This window comes from Pantherophis guttatus, chromosome 1 (assembly GCF_059756535.1).
Source record: "Pantherophis guttatus breed Tessera chromosome 1, ASM5975653v1, whole genome shotgun sequence".
Lineage (NCBI taxonomy): Eukaryota > Metazoa > Chordata > Lepidosauria > Squamata > Colubridae > Pantherophis > Pantherophis guttatus.
In genome coordinates, this window is record NC_142063.1 from 10,018,540 (window position 1) to 10,035,798 (window position 17,259).

The 17,259-nt window shown below is 44.9% G+C and overlaps 1 protein-coding gene across 3 annotated transcripts in view; it reads right to left on the reverse strand.

Annotated features, from left to right (window-relative positions):
• SHD (Src homology 2 domain containing transforming protein D) overlaps window positions 1-17,259 on the reverse strand; it is a 65,451-nt gene that overhangs the window by 16,181 nt on the left and 32,011 nt on the right. The gene's annotated exons all lie outside the window — the stretch shown is intronic.

Consider the following 17,259-nt stretch of genomic DNA (forward strand, 5'->3'; position numbering starts at 1 on the left):
CTCTCTCCCACTCTCTCTCTGTATCTCTTTCTCTCTCTCTCCCACTCTCTCTCTGTATCTCTGTATCTCTCTCTCCCACTCTCTCTCTGTATCTCTCTCTCTCTCTCTCCCACTCTCTCTCTGTATCTCTTTCTCTCTCTCTCCCACTCTCTCTCTGTATCTCTTTCTCTCTCTCTCCCACTCTCTCTCTGTATCTCTCTCTCTCTCTCTCCCACTCTCTCTCTGTATCTCTCTCTCTCTCTCTCCCACTCTCTCTCTGTATCTCTTTCTCTCTCTCTCCCACTCTCTCTCTGTATCTCTGTATCTCTCTCTCTCTCACACTCTCTCTGTATCTCTTTCTCTCTCTCTCCCGCACTCTCTCTGTATCCCTTTCTCTCTCTCTCTCTCCCCCTCTCTCTCTGTATCTCTCTCTCTCTCCCACTCTCTCTGTATCTCTGTATCTCTCTCTCTCTCCCACTCTCTCTGTATCTCTCTCTCTCTCTCTCTCCCACTCTCTCTGTATCTCTTTCTCTCTCTCTCCCACTCTCTCTGTATCTCTCTCTCTCTCTCTCCCACTCTCTCTGTATCTCTTTCTCTCTCTCCCACTCTCTCTCTGTATCTCTCTCTCTCTCTCCCACTCTCTCTCTGTATCTCTTTCTCTCTCTCTCCCACTCTCTCTCTGTATCTCTGTATCTCTCTCTCTCTCCCACTCTCTCTGTATCTCTCTCTCTCTCTCTCCCACTCTCTCTGTATCTCTTTCTCTCTCTCCCACTCTCTCTCTGTATCTCTCTCTCTCTCTCCCACTCTCTCTCTGTATCTCTTTCTCTCTCTCTCCCACTCTCTCTCTGTATCTCTGTATCTCTCTCTCCCACTCTCTCTCTGTATCTCTCTCTCTCTCTCTCCCACTCTCTCTCTGTATCTCTTTCTCTCTCTCTCCCACTCTCTCTCTGTATCTCTTTCTCTCTCTCCCACTCTCTCTCTGTATCTCTCTCTCTCTCTCCCACTCTCTCTCTGTATCTCTCTCTCTCTCTCCCACTCTCTCTCTGTATCTCTTTCTCTCTCTCACCCACTCTCTCTGTATCTCTGTATCTCTCTCTCTCTCACACTCTCTCTGTATCTCTTTCTCTCTCTCTCCCGCACTCTCTCTGTATCCCTTTCTCTCTCTCTCTCTCCCCCTCTCTCTCTGTATCTCTCTCTCTCTCCCACTCTCTCTGTATCTCTGTATCTCTCTCTCTCTCCCACTCTCTCTGTATCTCTCTCTCTCTCTCCCACTCTCTCTGTATCTCTCTCTCTCTCTCTCCCACTCTCTCTGTATCTCTTTCTCTCTCTCCCACTCTCTCTCTGTATCTCTCTCTCTCTCTCCCACTCTCTCTCTGTATCTCTTTCTCTCTCTCTCCCACTCTCTCTCTGTATCTCTGTATCTCTCTCTCTCTCCCACTCTCTCTGTATCTTTCTCTCTCTCTCCCGCACTCTCTGTATCCCTTTCTCTCTCTCTCTCTCTCCCACTCTCTCAATGTATCTCTCTCTCTCTCTGTATCTCTTTCTCTCTCTCTCTCTCCCACTCTCTCTGTATCTCTGTATCTCTCTCTCTCTCTCTCCCACTCTCTCTGTATCTCTTTCTCTCTCTCCCCCCTCTCTGTATCTCTTTCTCTCTCTCTCTCTCCCACTCTCTCTGTATCTCTGTATCTCTCTCTCTCTCTCTCTCCCACTCTCTCTGTATCTCTTTCTCTCACTCTCCCACTCTCTCTCTGAATCTCTTTCTCTCTCTCCACCCCCCTCTCTGTATCTCTTTCTCTCTCTCTCTCTCCCATTCTCTCTGTATCTCTTTCTCTCTCTCTCTCTCTCTCTCCCTCTCTCTGTATCTCTCTGTCTTTGCCCTGGCCGCTTCTCCATCCCCCAGGCCAGGCGAGGAGTGACTGGGAGGGGAGGGCGAGGGGCGGGGCCATCTAATGGTGGGAGCACCCGACAGGGAGCCACAGCAGAGGGCCCAAAGAGCCGCATGCAGCTCCGGAGCTGCAAGTTGCTGACACCCGATCTAGGCTGTAATGTAATGCAGAAAGAGAGCAGGGGAACCCCAACAGGAGGACACACAGGTGTCCCAACACAACTCCCCCCCCTTTTTTTTAACATGCATCAGGACACCGCACACCCGCACTTCGAAGTCAGAGACTGCATCACAACATCGCAAAGCCTTGTTTTCCCCGTTTTTGACCCAAAGTTGGGGTTTTATACGTCTAGACACCTCTGGAAATGGGCTGTGAAAAATGCACAAGAACAGGCAGTGTGTGAAACATGCTTTAAAAACAGGCAAGCCCATGCAAGACACACACACAGAGACACACAATTGACACATGTGCAACGAAAGGAACAACAGTGGAAGACAGAAAGGTGAGAAAAGGTGGGGAAGGAGGAGGAATTTCCAGGATGAGGAGAAACAATTATGTAGAATCTCAAAAAATAATAATAATAATAATAATAATAATAATTCTGTGTCAATTTTTTCAAAAGTGTGAGCGGTGGTAGCTCTCGAGGCCTCGAATTCTATTCCCGCAAAAATCATCAGCGAATTTTTAAGTCCTCCCAAGTTAAAACTGCAACAGTTAGGTGTCTAAAATTAAAAAAATAAGACATTTGGATTTCATATACTTCTGAAATGCAGGTAGTTCTCAACTTACAACGGTTCATTTAGTGACCTTTCAAAGTTACGACGGCACTAAAAAAAAAATGACCCGTGACCCTTTTTCACACAACTGTTGCAGCATTCCTGTGGTCACATGATCAAAATTTGGACGCTTGGCATCTGGTTCATATTTATGACGGTTACACGTGATTCCCTTTTGCGACCATCTGACACGCACAAGCAATGGGGAAGCCAGATTGACTTAACAACCATGTTCGTAACTTAACAACTGTAATGATTCACTTAACAACTGTGGCAAGAAAAGGTCGTAAAACGGAGCAAAATTCATTCAACAAATGTCTCACTTAGCAACAGAAATTTGGGGCTCAGTTGGGGTCATATGTCGAGATTTACCTGAATAGGAAAATCTGATTTAAAAGCTGTGTTGGCAGCAGCCAAATAAATAGCATTACTGACGACTTCTTCATTTAAAAAGAAAACGCATTTTGTTTGGAAAGGAAATTGTGATTCTTGAAACTGATTTCGGACAGTATTTCTCAACTTCTGCAATTATAAGATGTATGGACTTCAACTCCCAGAATTCCCCAGCAGGAATTGTGGGAGTTGAAGTCCGCACATCTTAAATTTGCAGAGGTTGAGAAAAATTGGTCCAGAGGGAGCCCGTCTGTTCTTCTATCAATCTGGCATCTTTTTGCAGCCACAGGGAGCTACCACCATACCTGTTGAATTCCTGCCTGCCTAACTGCAACTTCTGTCTGCCAGCCTCCCAAGCGTGGGAACCAACCACAGCGCTCAAAAAAGTTTAAAAGAGCTGTAGCAAAGTAGGAGACGGAGTAAAGGGTAGGAGAGGTTTTTGATGGAGGAAGGGCAGGCTGAAAACAAACAGGAAGAAGAAGGGAAGGTTGAAATCAAGACATCACCTTCTGGATCTAGGGGTTCTTCCGTCCCCGTAAGTTGTCCTACCGGCGGTGGCCAGGGCAATACTTTATTCTCCTTTATGTCTACTGCAAGGGGAAAGGGATGTTATGAAGATGGGTTGGGAGAGTTTGCAGAGAAAGGGACGGAAGAGCATGGAAAGGAAGGAGGGAGAAAGATGACGGGAAGAGGAAGAAGACAAAACCGGCATGATAAAAAAGAAATGATTGAACCAGACAGACAGATAGACAGACAGACATGGGAAGACTGGAGGAAGTCCCGTACTTCAACCTGATTGGTCCCTCGAGCCGACGATGGGCAAATCATTGGAATGGCCATCTAGCTCACCAATGCATTGCTGGTGGAAATGGGAGGTCAAACATTTTGAGACACTTACCTTGCCCATTAGATCCTGGACTGATATGCAGTCCAATGAAACCTCATTTAACGGACTACAGAAGGGGGAGGAGCTGTCTGTTATTCCCAAATGTCCACTAAACACGAAAGTACATCACGCTCACGTTGCGATGCGACTCGTGTCTTTGGTGTTGATATGAACAACAGAATAAGAGGGTTGGAAGGGACTTTGGAAGTCTTCTGCTCAGGCAGGAAACCTTATCATTTCAGACAAATGATTGTCCAATCTCTTTGTTAAAAACCTCCGGTGCTGGAGCAGAGTACCCACAACTTCTGGTGGCAAGCTGTTCCACAAGTTAATTATTCTAACTATCAGGAAATTTCTTATTAGTTTGAGGTTGCTTCTCTCCTTGATGACTTTCCACCCATTGCTTCTTGTCCTGCCTTCAGGTGCTTTGGATGATAGCTCGATTCCCTCTTCTTTGTGGCAGCCCCTGAGATATTGGAAGACTGCTATCATGTCTCCCCTAGTCCTTCTTTCCATTAAACTAGACATACCCAATTCCAGTGAAGGGAAACAATAATAAGGATATAATAAATAATACTAGGATATGATATACTGGTATACTAGATTCTGTAACCATTAGGTTCCTGTAATACACATATGCCTTTGTATTTGTATCACATATATTATGCCTTTATATTTGTATCTCCTGTAACAAACATATTCTGTTATTAGGCCTCTGTAATGTATCTGGTATTTGTCAAACATATGTCCCTGCCATTTGACCTGAACCCATATCAATCTTCTTCCAATTTTTCTTGTGCCATCTAAGAGCATGGTATGTATCTCCAAGGGATAATTTACACCTCAGCCCTAATTTATGTTTGATCTGGATAAACTCCTGTCTTCCAGAGCCAGGGGGCTAAGTGGCCAATTGGGTAAACAAAGAAATGCTTAAGATAAAACTAATTGGGAAGTTTCTATTCCCCCTTGCAGGGCAACAAGGAATACACAAACCTAAATTAGGAGGCCAGAATTGGGTACTAAGCTGACGTCTCTGAGGGTATAAAAGGACGCCATACCTTCCCCAAGGTGTGGCTATCTCCTCGCATGCATTGTATCTGTATGTTCTGGATATAGTTCCACCCAGTATTTTGTTTTTGGCCATAAATAAAATCTGTTTTTTTTTTTTGCAAGCCTCGTCCTGAGTCTCTCTCTTTGGCATTCTGGTGACTCAAGTGTATTTTGGGACCTTACACCAGCAACCGTTCTTTGTATGTTTTATCCTCCAATCCCCTAATCATCTTTATTGCTCTTCTCTGCACCCTTTCTAGAGTCTCCACGTCTTTTTTTTGTATTGCGGCGATCAAAATTATGTGTCGTCTGCTTAAGACAGCACTTTCCAAACCACGATAGACTTTCCAAAATTGGGTATAAGTAGTTTTTCTTTGGATAAACAACTCACAAGCCCACTACCCAAACACAACAGGGGCATTTAAATGGACTTAAAAGTGTTTTACCCAGGAGTCGGCAACCTTAAATGCTCAAAGTGCAATTTGGACCCATTTCCCACAGAAAAGAAAACACCGGGAGCCACAAAACCCTTTTGACATCTAAAATGAGCCCTGGTGGCGCAGCAGACTAAAGCACTGTTATTAACACCAGCTGCCTGCAATTACTGCAAGTTCAAATCTCACCAGGCTCAATGTTGACTCAACCTTCCATCCTTTCTAAGGTAGGTAAAATGAGGACCCGGATTGTGGGGGCAATAAGCTGACTTTGTATAAAATATACAAAAGTATGAAGGCTATTGCTTAACGCATTGTAAGCTGCCCTGAGTCTCCGGAGAAGGGTGGCATGTAAATAAAATAAAGATAAAATAAAGATAACCCTGCATATATCGTTTTTTTTACCTTTATGCTATGTATAAAAAAAAACCTATAGTGTGTTGCATTTATGAAATCAATGAACTGCTACAGAGTTTTATTTCTGCATGCAACAAAAACGTTTTGAACTCCAAAAATGGGACGAAAAGCTCAAGAAATCGCGTGCCAGCAGGTGTCACACATTGGCGGTTGTGGCACATATTTTGAATGACAGGGAGCCACAGCAGAGGGATGAAAGAGACACATGCGGCTCCAAAGCTGCGGGTTGCAGACCCCCCGGTTTTACCTGTACAGGTATTCCTCAAATTACAACCACAATTGAGCCCCAAATTTCCATTGCTAAGCAAGACAGTTAAGAGAGTTTTCTTGCCACCGTTGTTAAGTGAATCACTGCAGTTGTTAAGTGAGTAACATGGCTGTTAAGTGAATCCGGCTTCCCCATTGCTGGTCAGAAAAGTCACCAAAGGAGATCTTTGCTGCAGCCGTCAATTGTCTGAATTTTGACCCCATGACCGCTGCAACGGTCGTTAAGTGTAAAAAATGGTCCTAAGGTTTTTTTTCCAGTGCCGTTGTCATTTCAAACAGTCACTAAGTGAATTGTTGTAAGTCAGGAACAGGCTGCGCCTCAGTTTTGGGGAATGAATGGAAAAGTTTTGGAAACTTTTGCTGAATGCACTGTAAGCCGCCCTGAGTCTCCGGAGAAGGGCGGCATATAAATCAAATTTAAAAAAAAAAATAAAAAAAAAAAAACAGCCCCAAGGGCCTCGTGATGCCAAACTCAAAAAATCTTTGTGCATGTTGTAAAGTTAGTGTCAATTTAATCAAAAACTACTTTAAATGGGGGACGGTTTGTTCAGAGGCTAAAAAAGATTTAGGAATACATTTGAAATCACAGCCTCTTTTCGGGGGGGAAAAACAGGCTGCTTGAGCTAATTTGAGACAAGAGCTGCCAGCTTTACCAATTACTCTAACAGGAAGACACCAAAAAAAGCTCAGAAAATCTGCCCTTATTGAATATAAAAGTAAATTGCGTTCTAACACGAATCTCATCCTCTTGCGGAGATTTCTTCCCCCCCCCTCCGGCTTTCCATAAATCTTGTTAAAAAGGACTTATTGAGAATTTACTTGGGGTTGTTGAACCCACAGGATTCAAAGGCCTTGGGTTATTTCAGAAGAATATCTGGAGCGGGAGTATCCAACCTTGGCGATTTGAAGGCTTGCAGACTTCAACTAACAAAATTCCCCTAAATTCCATTTCTGTGCTCCGTCATAACTTCGAACTATCACTAAGTGACGGTCATAAGTCAAGGACTTCCTTTATAGGTAAAATTATTCCTTTAGAAACTGTCCCCAGAAATGTATTGACATTAAAGAGACTCTAGAAATATTTCAGAGAAGGGCAACAAAGATAATTAGGGGACTGGAGGCTAAAACATACGGAGACCGGTTGCAGGAACTGGGTACGTCTAGTCTAAGGAAGAGAAGGACTAGGGGAGACATGATAACAGTCTTCCAATATCTCAGGGGCTGCCACAAAGAAGAGGGAGTCAAGCTATTCTCCAAAGCACCTGAAGGGAGGACAAGAAGCAATGGGTGGAAACTAATCAAGGAGAGAAAAAACCTAGAACTAAGGAGAAATTTCCTAACAGTGGGAACAATTAACCAGTGGAACTGCTTGCCACCAGAAGTTGTGGATGCTCCATCATTGGAGGTTTTCAACAAGAGATTGGATAACCATTTGTCTGAAATGGTATAAGGTTTCCTGCCTGAGCAGAGGGTTGGACTAGAAGACCTTCACGGTCCCTTCCCGACTCTCTTATTCTGTTATATCCGGGAATAAAGGAAAGCAAGAGGAGCACAAATGACATTGCTTAAGGTAGCAGGGCATCCGTGAAAAACAGAAAGGAACAAAACAGCGGTCATAAATTGAGAAACCACCTGCAGATTTCTGAGCGCAGTGACTCACGCAGAGATGCAACGGGCAGCTCAGGCACTTCGCCTGCTGTTTTTATCTGAACCCTCCAGGCTGATCCGGTGGGAAGAATATCAAGGCTGATAAGAGAAAGAGCAGCTAAATTTATACCTGCTGTGTCTCTTATCTGCTAAGCCAGAAAGTGATAACTGATGGATCAGATGTGACTTTTTTGCATTCCCCAGAGATACCCCTCCCCCCCACAAAGTTTGAAGATGGAGCATTTTTAGGTTAGGGTGCAGTACTGCAGCTACTTCAGCTGACTGCTAGTTCAGCAGATCAGAGGATCAAACCTCACCGGCTCAAGGTTGACTCAGCCTTCCATCTTTCCAAGGTGGGTAAAATGAGGACCCAGATTGTTGGGGGCAATGTGCTATTTAATATACTGTCTTTGGTGTAAGCTGCCCAGAGTCCTTGGAGAGTGGGCGGCATAGAAATATTATTATTATTATTATTATTATTGGTTAATCTTTAGTGAAATTCACAGCCTTTGAGGCTGGTTAATAGCTCAGCAGCTCGAGTCCTAACCAAGGACCTAGGAACTGTTAAGGTATCGTCGGAGGATGTAAGGTGTTCTGAGTAAGGTGGTTTTTTGTAGAGTCAAAATGTTCAAGTCCGGCAAATTTAGAATTTCTAAATAGCGGGGTAGCCCTTTGAGTATTGCTCCAAGGGCTCCAATTACAATCGGGACAACACACGATTTCCTTTTCCACAGTCGCTCAACTTCAATTTGCAAGTCCCGGTACTTTGTGATTTTTTTCTTGCTGCTTATCTTCAATCCGTGCATCACCAGGTATTGCAATAATAATGAACCATACTTCTTTCTTTTCAACTCTTGTTATGTCAGGTGTGTTGTGGACCAAGTGCCTGTCAGTCTGAATCCTAAAGTCCCACAAGATCTTGAGTTTCTCATTCTCTAAAACTTTCTCAACCTGATGTTCCCAGTGGTTTTTGCTGTACTCAAATCCAAACTTCTGGCACAATTTCCAGTGAATGATCGTTGTAGGTAGTCAGTTTGTGCAATTTTGCTGCACCCACTGATCAGGTGGTTATTATTATTATTATTATTATTATTATTAATAATAATAATAATAATAATAATAATAATAATAATAATAATTGTGAGCCGCCCTGAGTCTTCGGAGGGGGACGGCATACAAATTGAATTAATAAATTAATTAATAAATAATAATAATTTATAGCTCTTGTGGAGGGGGTACCCCTCTCCTTCTTTCACCATCACATATTCAAAGATAAATTGCCTTTCTTGAATTCTGAGTTGTCCCATTCGTTTTCCGGCTTAAAAACAGAGGGGCAGTTATTACTTAGAATAGAATAGAATAGTTGGAAGGGACCTTGGAGGTCTTCTAGTCCAACCCCCTGCTTAGGCAGGAAACCCTACACCACTTCAGACAAATGGTTATCCAACATTGTCTTTAAATCTTCCAGTGTTGGAGCATTCACAACTTCTGGAGGCAAGTTGTTCCACTGATTAATTGTTCTAACTGTCAGGAAATTTCTCCTTACTTCTAGGTTGAATCTCTCCTTGATTAATTTCCACCCATTGCTTCTTGTCCTGCCCTCGGGTGCTTTGGAGAATAGCTTGACTCCCTCTTTTTTGTGGCCGCCCCTGAGATATTGGAACACTGCTATCATGTCTCCCTTCATCCTTCTTTTCATCAAACTAGACATACCCAGTTCCTGTAAATTACATTTATTTTTAAAGCGTGAAAGGTAGAGAATCACCTCTTCTTCATTGCTCCATTAACTTTAAAAAAAAAAAAGCCACTCTAAATCATATAAAACGTATTTTATTTTTTTAGCTAAGAGTCATTTCCGGGAAGCAATTGCTTGCTCGATCGGTGACTCGTGCAGGGAAATGCAGCCTGCAGATAGCCCTCGAGTTACGACCGTTAATTGAGTCTGGAATTTCGGCTGTAAGTCCTGGTGTTCGTTAAGCACCATGCCTGATGTTATGAACTTTTGAGGGTGAAGCTTCGTTCTCTGAGCTCGTGGGTTGGTTTCCGAATGTTCCGAAGGCTAGGGAACGTCTTCAGTGGAGCTTGGGGGACGTCAAATGCTTTGATGAATAAATTGACCCCCTCTCTTCTTTGTGGCAGCCCCTCAAATATTGGAAGACTGCTATTGTGTCACTCCTGGTCCTTCTTTTCATTAAACTTGTTGTTGTTAGTTGCGAAGTCGTGTCCGACCCATCACAACCCCATGGACAACGTTCCTCCAGGCCTTCCTGTCCTCTACCATCCTCTGGAGTCCATTTAAGCTCACGCCGACTGCTTCAGTGGCTCCATCCAGCCACCTCGTTCTCTGCCATCCCTTTCTTTTTGCCCTCAATCTTTCCCAGCATCAGGCTCTTCTCCAGGGAGTCCTTCCTTCTCATTAGGTGGCCAAAGTATTTCAGTTTCCTCTTCAGGATCTGGCCTTCTAAAGAGCAGTCAGGGTTGATCTCCTCTAGGACTGACCGGTTGGATCGCCTTGCAGTCCAAGGGACTCGCAGGAGTCTTCTCCAGCACTATAGTTCAAAGGCCTCCATTCTTTGGTGCTCAGCCTTTCTTATGGTCCAACTTTCACAGCCATCCATTGCAACTGGGAAAACCATAGCCTTGACTATACATACGTTCATTAAACTAGACATTTCCAATTCCAGCAACCATTCTTCATATATTTTAGCCTCCAGTCCCCTAATCATCTTTGTTGCTCTTCTGTGCACTCTTTCTAGAGTCTCAACCAGTGGTGGGTTGCTCCCGGTTCGCACCGGTTCACAAGAACCGGTAGTAAAAATCTGTAGTAGTTCGGAGAATCGGTAATAACATTGGCTGGCCACGCCCCCAAACTGGTCCCCTGCCCGGTCGCCGCTCGCTTACCCCGCCCACCTCATCAGTGCCTTTTTTTTAATATATACTTTTAAAAGCATTTTTTCTACAACCTCTTCAGCTGAAAAATGCCTTTAAAAGTAAAAAAAAAAAAAAGCCTCTGATGATCGCGCGGCTCAGCTGGGATCGTCAAAGGCTTCTAAAAGCATTTTTTTCTGCAACTTCTTCGGCCGAAGAGGCTGTAGGAAAAAAAATGCCTTTAAAAGCCTCTGGCAATCTCAGCTGAGTTGCCTGATCATCAGAGGCTTCTAAAAGCATTTTTTTCTGCAACCTCTTAAGGTTGTAGAAAAAAATGCTTTTAAAAGTAAAAAAAAAAAAAAAGTTGGCCATGCCCACCCAGCCACATTACCCCCCCAAGTCAGGGGCCATTCAGCGTCCACATGTGCTTTGCTTCCCGAGTCGACTCCTTGTCCTCCGTTGCTCACCTCTCCTAACTGCTCTGCGCATACGTGCATTTGGAACAGGCCCCAGCTGTTCTTCCTCCTCACTCATATCAGCCTCCAAAGGCAGCTGCCTCTCCGGTGGCTGGGAAATGATGGCCCTGGCTCTATCTCTATGTCCGACGCAGAGCATCCATCAGAGCCTTCCCCAGACTCCAGAGCTGGCCCAAGTTCCTCCCCAACCTCCTCATCATCCGAGTCTGCCACCAACTTTGCTGGCAGATGGGCCACAACAGGTTGATTGTTCTCACTGTCAGAAAATTTCTCCTTATTTCTAGGTTGAATCTCTCCTTGATCTGTTTCCATCCATTGTTTCTTGTCTGGCCTTCAGGTGCTTTGGAGAATAGGTTGACCCCCTCCTCTCTGTGGCAGCCCCTCAAATATTGGAAGACTGCTATCATGTCTCCCCTGGTCCTTCTCTTCACTAGACTAGCCATGCCCAGTTCCTGCAAGTGTTCTTCGTATGTTTTAGCCTCCAGTCCCCTCATCATCCTGCTTGCTCTTCTCTGCACTCTTTCTAGTCTCTCCACATCTTTTTTATAGTGTGGTGACCAAAACTGGATGCAGTACTCTAGGTGTGGTCTTACTAAGGTTTTATAGAGTGGTACTTCTCTTGATCTTGATTGTATCCCTCTGTTAATGCAAGTTAGGATTGCATTGGCTTTTTTGGCTGCCGCTGCACACGGCTGTCTCATATTTAACTGGTTGTCCACTAAGACTCCAAGATCCCTCTCACAGTTCCTGCTATTAAGCCTGGTTTCACCCAGTCTATATCTGTGCTTTTGGTTTTTCTGGCCTACGTGTAAGACTTTACTTTTCTCTACATTGAATTTCATTTTGTTAGATAGATTCTTGAAGAGTGCAGAGAACTGAAGAAGCTTCTCGGATGAGAAGTGAAACATCTTCGAGAAAAACCAGGAAAGTCCAATTTCCTGAGCCTTGGTAGTACAGTGGTTTAATGCACCCTGTTATTAACACAGCTGCCTGCAATTACTGCAGGTTCGAATCTCACCAGGCTCAAGGTTGACTCAGCCTTCCATCCTTTCTAAAGTAGGTAAATTGAGGACCCAGTTTGTGGGGGTAATAAGCTGACTTTGTATAAATATACAAAAGGATGAAGGCTATTGCTTAGCACATTGTAAGCCGTCCTGAGTCTCCGGAGAAGGGCGGCATATAAATCAAATTTTAAAAAAAATTGTCTTTGGAAAACAACTATGATTTGATGACTGAGAATCTCCACAGACTCTTCTTCCTTTCTTCCTTCTTCCTTCCTCCACTCTTCCTTTAGAGCAGCTTGGAGGGGGGGGGGATGTAGTTTTTCTCATGCGTAAATTTCACATTCTTTTAATCCGCTCCCAAGTCGCCATTCAGCACGCATCCTTCCTCCGATGTGACAATGCCACGCTCCCCTCCTTTATAGAATAAAGTTTGCACAAGCCTCCGTTATGTTGAGAGAAAATATTTGCTCTCCTCATTTGGGGCGATTGCAAGCAGAAGGACTACAATTGCTCTCCAATTTCCTACAAGTATCGGCGGGAAGCTTTACAAAAATTCTCCAGGCTGATGACTCGAACGTGACCCTTTTGCCAAAGTGAGAAATCAGGAGAAGCTGACGTTTTCAAAATTTACGGAAAACCTTGCACAGATGTTCCCATATATATATTTTTTTGCTGGGTCTCAAAGGTTGGGCTGTGCCCAGGAGTGAAATGCTCCCGGTTCGGACCAGATCGCTTGATCCGGTAGCGATGGAGGCAGGTGGTTCAGAGAACCGGTAGCAAAAATCTCTGCCCCCCCCCCCCATACCCAGCTGAGCCGCACAATCATCACAACCTCTTTGGCTGAAAAAAATGCTTTTAAAAGTAAAAAAAAAAAAAAAAGCCTCTGATGATCGCGTGGCTCAGCTGGGATCCTCAAAGGCTTTTAAAAGCATTTTATCTACAACAGAGGTTGTAGAAAAAATGCTTTTAAAAGCCTCTGATGATCCCAGCTGAGTTACCTGATCGGCAGAGGCTTTTTTTCTTTTAAATGCCTCTAACGATCCAAGCTGAATTGCCTGATCCTCAGAGGCATTTAAAAGAAAAAAAAGCCTCTGCTGATCAGGCAACTCAGCTGGGATCGTCAGAGCCTTTTGAAAGCATATTTTTACAAAATGGTTTTAAAAGAAAAAAAAAAATTGGCCACGCCCACCCAGTCACATTACCCCCACCACCACCAAGCCACGCCCACAAAACTGGTAGTAACAAACTTTAGATTTCACCACTGGGCTGTGCCCTGCCTTACAAGTAGTCCTCAACTTACAACAGTTGATTTAGTGACCGTTCAAAGTTACGACGGCACTGAAAAAAGTGACTTTTCACACTTACGGCCGATGCAGCATCCCCGTGGTCCTCTGACCCAAATTCAAATACAGGTAGTCCTTGACTTACAACAGTTGATTTAGTGACCGTTCAAAGTTACGACGACACTGAAAAAAGTGACTTAGGACCGCTTTTCACACTTACGGCCGATGCAGCATCCCCGTGGCCACGTGATTTACATTCAGATGCTTGGCAACTGACTCATATTTATGACGGTTGCAGTGTCCTGGGGTCATGTGACCCCCTTTTGCAACTTTCTGACAAGCCAAGTCCATGGGGAAGCCAGATTCACTTAACAACCATGTTACTAACTTAACAACTGCAGTGATTCCCTTAAGAAATGTCATAAAATGGGGCAAAATTTAACAAATGTCATTTAATAAATGTCTCGCTTTTGGTCATAAGTTGAGAACTACCGTTTTACATGTAGGCAGGAAAAACCAGAAGGACAAGTACAGATTAGGCGAAACCTGGCTCAAAAACAGTAATTGTGAGAGGGACCTTGGAGCAGGGGTGAAATGCTCCTGGTTCGGACAGGATCGCCCGATCCGGTAGCGATGGAGGTGGGTGGTTCGGAGAACTGGTAGCAAAAATCCCTGCCCCCCCCCCATGCCCAGCTGAGCCGCAAAATCATCAGAGGCTTTTTTTTTACTTTTAAAAGCATTTTTTCTACAACCTCTTCGCCCGAAAAAATGCTTTTAAAAGTAAAAAAAAAAAAAAGCATCTGATGATCTCAGCTGGGATCATCAAAGGCTTTTAAAAGAAAAAAAACCCTTTTTTTCTTTTAAATGCCTCTGATGATCCAAGCTGAGTTGCCTGATCGTCAAAGGCATTTAAAAGAAAAAAAGTCTCTGCCGATTAGGCAACTCAGCTGGGATCGTTAGAGCCTTTTGAAAGCATTTTTTTACAAAGAGGTTGTAGAAAAAATGGTTTTAAAAGTTAAAAAAAAATTGGCCATGCCCTCCCAGTCACTTTAACCCGCCCCCCCACCAAACCACGCCCACAGAACCGGTAGTAACAAATTTTAGATTACACCACTGCCTTGGAGTCTTAGTGGACAATCACAGAAACATGAGCCAGCCGTGAGTGACAGCAGCCAAAAAAGCTAATGCAATCCTTGGTTGTATAAACAGAGGCACAGAATCAAAATCACATGAAGTACTAGTACCACTTTATAAATCCTTAGTAAGGCCACATCTGGAATAACTGCATCCAGTTTTGGTCCCCACATTACAAAAAAAGATGTTGAGACTTTGGAAAAAGTGCAAAGAAGAGCAACTAAAATGATTGAAGGCCTGTAGATTAAAACATCTGAAGAACGGTTGCAGGATTTAGGTTTGGCCAGCCTAGAGAAAGGAAGGACCGGAGGGGACATAGCAGTCTTCCAATATTTGAGGGGCTGCCACAAAGAGGAGGGGGTCAATTTATTTTCCAAAGCACCAGAAGGCAGGACAAGAAACAATGGAAATTAACCAAGGAGAGAAGCAACCTGGAATTAAGGAGAAACTTCCTGACAGTGAGGAGAATTAACCAGTGGAACTGCTTGCCACCAGAAGTTGTGGGTACTCTATCACTGGAGGTTTTTAAGAAGAGACTGGACAGCTCTTAGTCTGGAATGGTATAGAGCCGTGATGGGGAACCTATGGCACGCGTGCCACAGGTGGAACGTGGAGCCATACCTGCGGGCACGCGACCGTTGCCTAGCACATGCGTGCGCCGGCCAGCTGATTTTCGGCTGGCCTCACCCATGCCGCCCCCCCTCCAAGGAGTCTCCACGCGGCCCATTTTGGATGCCAGGTAAGTACAGGGCTCACACAGAGGTTCTGGGAGGGTGTTTTCGGCCTCCGGAGGGCCTCCGGGGAAGTGGGGGAGGCCATTTTTGCCCTCCCCAGGCTCCAGGAAAGCTTCTGGAGCCTGGGGAGGACGAAAAACGGGCCTGCCGGACCCACCGGAAGTCAGGAAATGGGCCCTTTCCAGGTTCCGGAGGCTTCAGGGAGGCCTGCTAGGCCCAAAACGGGGCACAAGGGGCTCAAGCGTACATGCGCGGGAGGCAGAGGGCAGGGGGCATTGAATTATGGGTGTGGGCACGTGCACATGTGATCCCCCCGCTCTCCCCCTGCTTTTGGCCCGTGATGGCAAAAAGATTAGCCATCACTGGTGTAGGGTTGGCCTAGAAGACCTCCAAGGTCCCTTCCAGCTCTATTCAGATTGATTGTTGCAAGGATAAAAACAAGAAAATATTTTGGCTTGGCGATTTCCAGAGAATGGATGGGAAATGCCATTTTAAAATCTACTCGGTGCGCACAATTACAGCTAAGCTGTCTATTGCAGGAGATAATTTTATCTTTGCACTGCCAGGGTTGCTGAGAAAACAAGAGGAACACAGGTCTCTTGACATTTTCCTTGTGCGTTATCCGGGTGTCTCTCTTTTTCAAAACAAACCACTCGGGCTTCACATTGATCGGAGCCCCCCCACCCACTTCGCCGCGACGCCAAATCCTCAGGGACCCACCGATCATCCGGATGGAAAGGAGCTCTCGAGATGAGTGATGGAGAACAAGGGGGAGATCTGAAGAGGCTACACACACTGGCATACACACACACACAAACACAACCCTCAATCAGCAGCACTGCCAGCCCCAACCCAACGCCGGTACACATCAATTCCAGACATTCAGCCGCAGCTATGATTTCCATTAAGTGACATCGGGTTTCTCGAAACGAAAGACAAATCATCACTTGCAGAGTGAAGGTGGGAAAACTGGGGAGAAAGATCAAAGCTGATCCCAAAAGATCCCCGGGAAAGATTTAAGGGAGGATTCTGGAAGTGAAAGAAGGAGAGAGAGAGAGAGAGAGAAAAAAACAGATTTCTTTGGGGTCTTTTGATTACAGCGGCCAAGTGGAAATCAATGAATGGGGATTTTGCAGTATCCTTCCCCCAGGAGTGGGGAAGGAATGGAGATTTTGCAATAACCTTCCCCCAGGAGTGGGGAGGGAACGGAGATTTTGCAATATTCTTCCCCCAGGAGTGGGGAGGGAATGGAGATTTTGCAATATGCTTCCCCCAGGAGTGGGGAAGGAATGGAGATTTTGCAGTATCCTTCCCCCAGGAGTGAGGAGGGAATGGGGATTTTGCAATATCCTTCCCCCAGGAATGGGTTGAATGAGGATTTTGCAGTATCCTTCCCCTAGGAGTGGGAGGGAATGGAGATTTTGCAGTATCCTTCCCCTGGATTGGGGAGGGAATGGGGATTTTGCAGTATCCTTCCCCTGCCAAGCCCAAGCCACACCAAGCCACGCCCACAGAACCGGTAATAAAGAAAATTGAATTCCACCACTGAATCAAAGCCTCTTAAGAGGTGAAGGACTCTCAAAAGTGTCATATGAGAAGCTGAAACCATAGAATTGTGTGTTTGTTAAAAACTACAGGTAGCCCTCGAGTTACAACAGTTCATTTAGTGACCATTCGAAGTTACAACAGCACTGGAAAAAATGACAACTGTTTCTCACATGTTGAAGCGTCCCCCTGGTCATGTGATAAAAATTCAAACTTTGGCAACTGGCTCATATTTATGACGGCTGCAGTGTCCCAGAGTTACGTAATTCCCCTTTTGCGACCTTCTGACGAGCAAAGTCAAAGGGGAAGCCAGTTTCACTTAACGACGGTGTTACTAACTTAACAACTGCGGAGATACACTTACAAACCGTGGGAAGAAAAGTCGTGAAATGCGGGCAAAATCCACGTAACAAATGTCTCACTTAGCCACAGAAATTCGGGGCTCCATTGTCATCATAAGTAGAGGACTACCTGTAGGCG